Raw genomic sequence first — 7772 nt, 5'->3', positions numbered from 1 at the left:
TGCTGACGCCATTATGACCCCGTCATTGCTGACGACTGCAATTGCCATGGCATTGAGACAAGAGCCGCCATCGTAGTAGTCGGCAGCGTCAACGTACACAATCTCCCGTGTCTCAAAAGGGTTTCGGAAAATGTTTGTCAAGGGCTCATGCTCTAGCTTGTCTTTTTTCCACGTTTAGCTCTGGGTGCATATTTATTGGTGGGGGCGGCATGCGAACGTATTTTCGCCATTCGTGTGGGAGGACAACTTCATTTGGGAGGGAACTTCCGCTTCGGATTCCTAGTTACTGCAGAATGTGTCTTCCCGTACGGGAAGTTCATGATATTCCCCGCAGGACTTGTTACATCAAAGCTAACATTGCTGGAACTAACGCTCGGAACACTTGGCTCTCCTCGTAATGCCCACCCAGCTGCAGACAAAGAACGGATCTCCTGGCAGAGACTGATCACCGCATAGTATTTCGAAATCCAGAGAACCCAGACAATCCGAAAGTGTGTTCCTTAAACCAGATCATGTAATTTCAGAGGTACGGATGCGCGTATTAGTTCTCGCGCTATATTCAACGTTGAAATACGATGCTGGCATGTCTCACAAGTATTCGAAGTGAAATATAGTTCAAATTGTGGGTGTTCGACTCGCCAAACATACACCTGGTCTATGAGGCGCGCCGTAGTGGAGGATAGAGGAAGGGGCATCTCTGGAAAAATTTCGAACACTTTAGGACCAGTAGCCTGACTCAAAATCTCGATACATGGCTGTTTTAGTTTTTTTTCATAAGAACAACGGCTGCCGTGGCAAATACTGGAAGTCAGTTTCTTCCCTCAAGAAACATTTCTGGCTACATTACATGTTTTCCCACAATGAACACCTTAAAAACCAAATGCCCTCTGGCGAAACTCAGCCAAATCAAGGGGAATGGAAAGCCATTTCCGGTCGACGAATTCCGCATAATGATCCAGTTATGGCCTTACCGTAAAGTGTCAACTTGTTGAATACATCAACGCAGAATAATGCAGTTTGAAACCTAAAAAGCATTATCAACGCGAACATCAGAAAGCTATTGGCACGCGTGGGCACAAATTTAGACCGTAGTCAAGAAAGGTTATCTTAGAATTACGGAAACCCGTTGCTATTGTGTGCGAGCACAGCTACTGTGGCGTAGTTTTAAGTGGTATTCCACCATTTATAGTCCTGAGAAAGGCTTTACTTTGCTGCCTACTGGAAGTTTCCGCCAACAATGCTCTGGTGGGAAAGACGCGTGACCCCTCCTCTATATTTTGCATTAGGGCAGTGCGATATCACTTCCTGCGGACCTTCGCTCCCTAGGCTCGTAATGCATGTCATATATCCGCTGTCACAACACCAAACGATCCGACCAGCCCAACATTGCGCATTACCATCAGTGAGCCAGCATGCGTGCTCAAAGCGATAAGATACGTGTTTTCTACTTAGAGATACAGATGGCATGCAAGATCATGTTTTTGTAGCGAGTGGCTGCAAGCTCTAAAGCGTTATCTTGCAATACCTTGGGCAATGTTCGTTTTTTTTTTTTCTTTTACTGGTAACGATTTTTCATAACCAAGAAGGCGTATGTTAAGAAGCAATAGAGACCACTTGGGGTACCACCTTGAGCTCAAAACGGCATATTGTCGTTGCCTTTTATATTGAGTTTAGGAAGTTAGCAACGCATAAATGGAGGGACTGAGCCTGTTTCCTTCGACACGTTGTTTTCGCGCGCGTTCAATATGTTTGCTCAGCATCCTACTCTGGAGACCGTTAAGATAAGCGAGCACACACAGTATGGAGTTGCAGAACACCGCTTCCTCGTGGCGTTGCATTCCTTCGCTTAACGGGGGCGCAAAACTGCGGGTCTCGTGAGAGCTGCCAGTGGCCTTTCGACGCACATCAAAACCTCGTAGCAACTTCAGTTGCGGAAGAGACAGTGGGATCTTTATTGTTGCTTTGAAAAGGTTTCCTGGTGGGAGCAGTGAGGGTCGCTCCCAAGAAGACAGCCGCCACTCAGGCTCGGCCAATCAACACGGGCTGGTTCTCCAAGACCGGGCTGCTCAAGACCTCTCACTGGACCAATGTGGGTCTTTACTTGGAAGACAATTCATCCGCCGCATGTATATCTCTTTGTTCGGCTGATGGCTAAACAGTAGGATATGAGTATCTTATCTAGTCGGTGGCACCAGATGAATATCGGGGAAACAAAGTTTGTGAGGAACTGGTCCGCCGCTGGTGGCCAGCTGTGTCCAATTATCTACTCTGCCGCTAAGAAAGTGAGTAGCCCAAATTGCAACAAAACAGTTTAAATGCGTAGCATTCTTGCCGCGTACCCCCCCCCCCCAGCCAGGACCGTTTAACGCCCTGCATTTACACAAAACTGCAGGTTTGGCGAAAGTAACACCTGTAATCGCTATGATAGCCTAAATGGAGATAACTGGTGAGGCAGAATTTTGAAAAACCAAAAATACAAAAAAAACTAAAAAATAAAATTTCGACAAGAACGATTTGACAAAATCAAAAATATGTATCTTATGCATCTCTCTGAAACGTCGAAGAATAATCAAAAAACGCACGCAAAAAATGCCATCAAAATAAGAATAAAATATAGCGAAAATGGTGAATGATGTAACCCCTGTATTTCCGCGAAAATGCAGATTTAGCGGAAGTAGCACATGTAATTCTTACAATAGCGTACATGAAGATAATTGGGCGAACAGAATTTCGAAAAACCAAAAAATGGGAAAAATGGAAAAATAAAATTTTCACTAAAATGATCTGACAAAATCAAAAATATGCACCTTATGCATCTCCCCAAAAACCTGAAAACTAAACTAAGAAGGCCCGCAACAGAACGTTGAAAATACAAATAAAACATAGCGTAAACGAACCAAATCTGCAGTACGCCTTGCATTTATTTATTTATTTATTTATTTATTTATTTATTTATTTATTTATTTATTTATTTATTTATTTATTTATTTATTTATACAGGTACCTACATCGCCCTAACGGGCATTATTGTAGGGGGGAAAACAAGCAAAAGAATACAGTACAGTCAATATAACAAAAAATGGTTGCGGGTAAAAGGCTGTATGGTTGAAACAACAAAGTGTTGACTTACACTGTCATAAATAAGGCATTACATTGCAAATACAAAGCAAAAACGCAAAAAAGAAGAGTGCTATCGGTTACACAGGGCAATAAAATAAAATAAAAAGCAATTAGTACGGAACGCATCAGAAATGTACAGTAGGGATTAGTTCAACAAAAAATTGTGCAAATTTCTAACAAAAGATGAGGGAGGCGCAGAGACAATTTCCTCTGGCAAGCCGTTCCACTCATGCGTGGTCCTTGGAAAAAAGGCGTATTTGAATGCGTTGATCCTGGACGCGTATTCACGCAGTTATAAAGAATGGTCAGTACGGGGTGATACATAGGTAGGTGGTCTTATATACTGATCTTTGTCGATGCCTGTTCTGTTCATGAATATGCTGTAAAATAGGGACAGTCGTAGGTATTTTCGCCGGTCAGCTAACAGAGGCCATTGTAATCCTGAACGAATGTCAGCTGATCTTACGGTGAACTTATAATTGCTTGCCACAAAGCGTGCTGCTCGTGCCTGTACACGCTCTAGGGCTTCTATATTTGATTTTGTTGAGGGGTCCCAGGCACTGCAAGCATATTCCAATATGGGACGCACATTGGATATGTATAGTGTTTCTTTCAACTTAGTTGGTGCCTGTCTAAAATTGCGCCTCAAAAAATTTAGCACGCGACTAGCCTTTAATGTTAAGTAATTAATATGAGCGTTCCAAGACAGGTTGGCAGAAAAAAATGATCCCTAGATATTTATATTCTGATGCAACCGGCAGGGTAGCCCCGGCCATGACGTAATTTGAAATCCGAGGCTGTTTTTTGTTCGTAAACCTCACCAATTTACACTTCGACACATTTAATGTCATTCTCCATGAATCACACCAAGAAACTATAGAGTTCAAGTCATTCTGCAATTGAACGGTGTCCGCTTCAGAGGTAATGTTATTGTAAATGCAGCAATCGTCAGCGTACAATCGAACACGGCTAGAGAGATTGTCAGAGATATCATTTATAAAAATAAGAAAAAGCAGGGGCCCCAAAACTGACCCTTGCGGCACTCCTGACAATACACCGACGCTTGATGAGCACACACCGTCAAGAATCACGCACTGCTGTCTTTCAGAAAGGTACGCTTCGATCCACATGAGAAGGGCATTAGGTATACCTAGACAACGAAGCTTTTGCAACAACAACACATGTGACACGGAATCAAATGCCTTCTGGAAATCCAGAAATATACAGTCAACCTGAAGGCCTGAGTTAATAGAAGCTGCAATGTCGTGCGTAAACTCGACCAATTGTGTATCGCACGAAAAACCCGCCCTGAAACCGTGTTGCAATGGGGAAAAGAAGTTATTACTTTGTAGATGATTCATTAAGTTTGTGTAAATGATATGTTCGAGTGTCTTGCAGCACACGCTTGTCAGAGAAATAGGCCTGTAGTTACACTTTTTTGTTTTATCTCCGCTTTTATATACTGGAGTTACGTTGGCATTTTTCCAATCAGCTGGTAAAACGCATTGTTCAAGCGACGTTTTGTACATGAGGGCTAAAAAAAATATAATTAGCGAAGTAAAGGCACTTCATCGCTATATTGGTATGCATTTACATCATTGGCGAAAAGAAACAAAATAAAACTTAAAAAGAATAGCAGTCAGCACAGTGACTCGACATACTGTAATGGGAAAAACTGAAGATTTGAGCGACTTTTGAGGACTAAAAATACTCTGCAGGGTTTTTCATGTGTAGCTTGCGCAATGGTGTAGCCATAAGGTTTGTTGAATTGATGGTGAAGTTGGATTATTTGAGCTTTTCTAAACAGTCAGTACCCTTTTAGGAAACAGCAGGTGCAACTAGACATTTTCTTATTGCAAAATCCCGGGCCATCTCCGCTATCGTGAAACTTAGGGAGGGGCGAAGCATGCAGTGTATGAGTGTGTTCTTGGCGCTGTGGTGTTTTCTCCCGTGGAGATGAAACCATGAGGGGGGGGGGGGGGGGTGCAGGTATACAGCTTTGCTGTAAAAGTCTCATGTCTTTGAAGCACGAAGCGTTCTAGCGCGAGGAGTTGGAAAATGAGTGTCTCAGTGTGTTCTCTTAGTACGCGTTACATTCTAGCGCGAGGCGTAAATGATCGTCCCGGCGTTTTAGCACCGTGACTACATCGACGATGACATGAGACGACGACATGAGACGCCCACAGCCCGAGCCCCTAAGGGGCTTCGCCCCTAATAAAATAATCCAACGTCGTCCGCTACTCACAGCCTGTAAAAAACTGTCAAAAACTGTCTGTAAAAAACTCGCACTCTAAACAAGCGGCATTGATTGATTGATTGAAAAACCTTTATTAAGACAGGAAGACCAGAGGTCCGAGCGTGGTAAGGGAAGAAAGGAGGGAAATGAAAGCCAATCACTTAAGAACTTATCCACATTGATGTCTCGATGAAGTCTAATAGTTGAGGCAGTCGTAGGCCGGAGTCTTAATTGTGTCTACTGCTAAATAGTGCTAGCACTACAGTCACCGATGACGCTCTTATACCAGTCGTGCTAGGCCACTCTTTAGAGAATACGTCGCTATTTGTGCGAGTAAGGACGTGTCCGGTAGAGTTGGGTCTGGTTGAGGGTTCGGGGCGCTGAAGGTACGGGGGCGATTGAAGGCTGGACATGTCCAGACCAAGTGGCAGAGGTCGGCTGGGAGGCTTGACTGACAATGAGGACATCGGGGAGGCAGGTGAGGCGTGTACCGTTTACGAACTGTTTCCGGTGTGAAGGCAGTGTTTGTGATAAACTTGTTGATGAAGATCTGGCCACTACGTGGTAATGGCGGAAGTTTACTTAGGTTAGCCTGTAGGAGTAAGGTTTTTTTAGTCGTTGGCGTCTATCCAATTTGTAGCGATGAATCCGCAACGACGGCGATGGTGTAGACGAACGAGACGGTTCCTCGGGAGAGACCAGCGGAGTTGAGTTAATGCACACTCCTGTGCGGCCGCATGAGCCGCCTGGTTACCAGTCGAGTTCGGCTCGTGGCCAGGTACCCAGTCAAAGCGGACAGGGATGTGGTTCCATTGAAGATTTTGCTCTTGGTAGAGAGTTTCATGCACAATGGGGTTAGTGGTGGTATGGGAGCGAAGTGCCTGTATGGCCTCGTAAGAGTCCGTGATGAGTCGAAGCGAAGGTGGGAGAGCCGTACTAGTGTCATACAGGAGGGATGAAACAGCAACGTTCAAAGCGTGCAGTTCTGCTTCAAAACTTGTTAAGGTGGGGTCCATCATAAGAATGCTACGCACCAGTAGCCAATTCTCTGAATTTTGCAGATTTGGAGCTGGGCAAAATAAAGGTCAAGTACAGAATTACAGTCCAAGCAGAACAAAAATAACTGTAAGGTTACGCAAATGAATCTACTAACAAAGCTCCGGATAAAGGTTGACCTACATGCCTTGCTTGTTTTGTCTTGTTTTTTTTTTCTGCACATCAATCGGTTATATTGAATGTAAGTGATAGCCTACGATTTAGGCAAAGAGATAGGGCTGCTGGGCTGCCACTGAGGTAAGGCTTCCTGCTCCTCTGTACCGCGCGAGGTGCCGCTCGCGAATCTGTAGGCTGCAGTGCCATATAATGTCCCGAAACAAAGTAACTATAGTAAATGACAGAGCCCCTGAACACATAATGACGCCGTCAAGATGTATTCTTGATTTTTCTATGCGCCCCCAATGCACAAAAGCCTGCCGAATGTCGAAAGTTTGCTTTGTTGTATTCTAAAGCGTTTCTTATATTAATAGACACTACAACGTAGTATATGCCACAAGCGGAGTTGTCATGACTAGTCTGCACTTTTTCCAGCCCACCATCTTCAAAAACGTTCTACGTCGGTTTACCTCCATTTAGATGGAAAAGTTGCTAGTGTTTAACTCTTTATTCCGTCCGGCTTGTGTAGCGTGGTTTTAAGTTCAATAAAACGTTCAGTTAATGGGGTTGTGTGTGACGAGAAACACAATATTCTTGCATGAAATGTGTCCGGACAGATAACCAAAGCTTTTCAATGTCGGCCTGCATTGGGGCCCCAGGCAGAGTCAAGACGTGCGAACACCATTTCAACGCTCTATAAAAGTTAAAATCGGAACAACTACTTTCAGCAACGTGTCGGCTGTATACAAGCAGTAAAACGTCACCACGACACTGCGAAAGAATAAAAAATTATTGGTAGATTTATCACTTACATGCGGATGTGCTGCGTATTATCGCCATAATTTTCCGTTATCGATGGATAGCAGATCAGGGGTGATCAAGCGGAACCTAACAGATCACGTGAAAAATTGGCCCAGCTTGCACTAGTGATGCGCAAGGCTGGAGAAACAGCAGAGCTGGCGGCCCCTCTCCCTTCGTCGGAGACCCTGCTGTCGCACCTCACATGGATTTCCGAACTTGCCGCTGGAAGTTCTCCATGACTGGCAGGCCCGGATCGTTACGTCCACAGGCTTTCACATCTCTCCCAAAGTGGCAACCGGCGGCAACCGGCGTCGCAAACTCGGCGTCTGCAGCGCGAACTCTACGTCTGTGCTTCCCACTTCAGGCGTGAACACACGTGAACTGGCGAGGAGAACAGCACGCGAGAGATCACGACACGAACGCTGGGCAGAGTGTTCTCGAAGGTCTAAAGACCCTCCATACT

The sequence above is a fragment of the Haemaphysalis longicornis genome, unplaced genomic scaffold (genome assembly GCF_048455015.1).
Source record: "Haemaphysalis longicornis isolate Haplotype H1 unplaced genomic scaffold, Haemaphysalis longicornis Haplotype H1 scaffold_2, whole genome shotgun sequence".
NCBI classification, from domain to species: Eukaryota; Metazoa; Arthropoda; class Arachnida; order Ixodida; family Ixodidae; genus Haemaphysalis; species Haemaphysalis longicornis.
The sequence above is the reverse complement of the archived record's forward strand: the minus strand, read 5'-3'. Positions refer to the sequence as shown.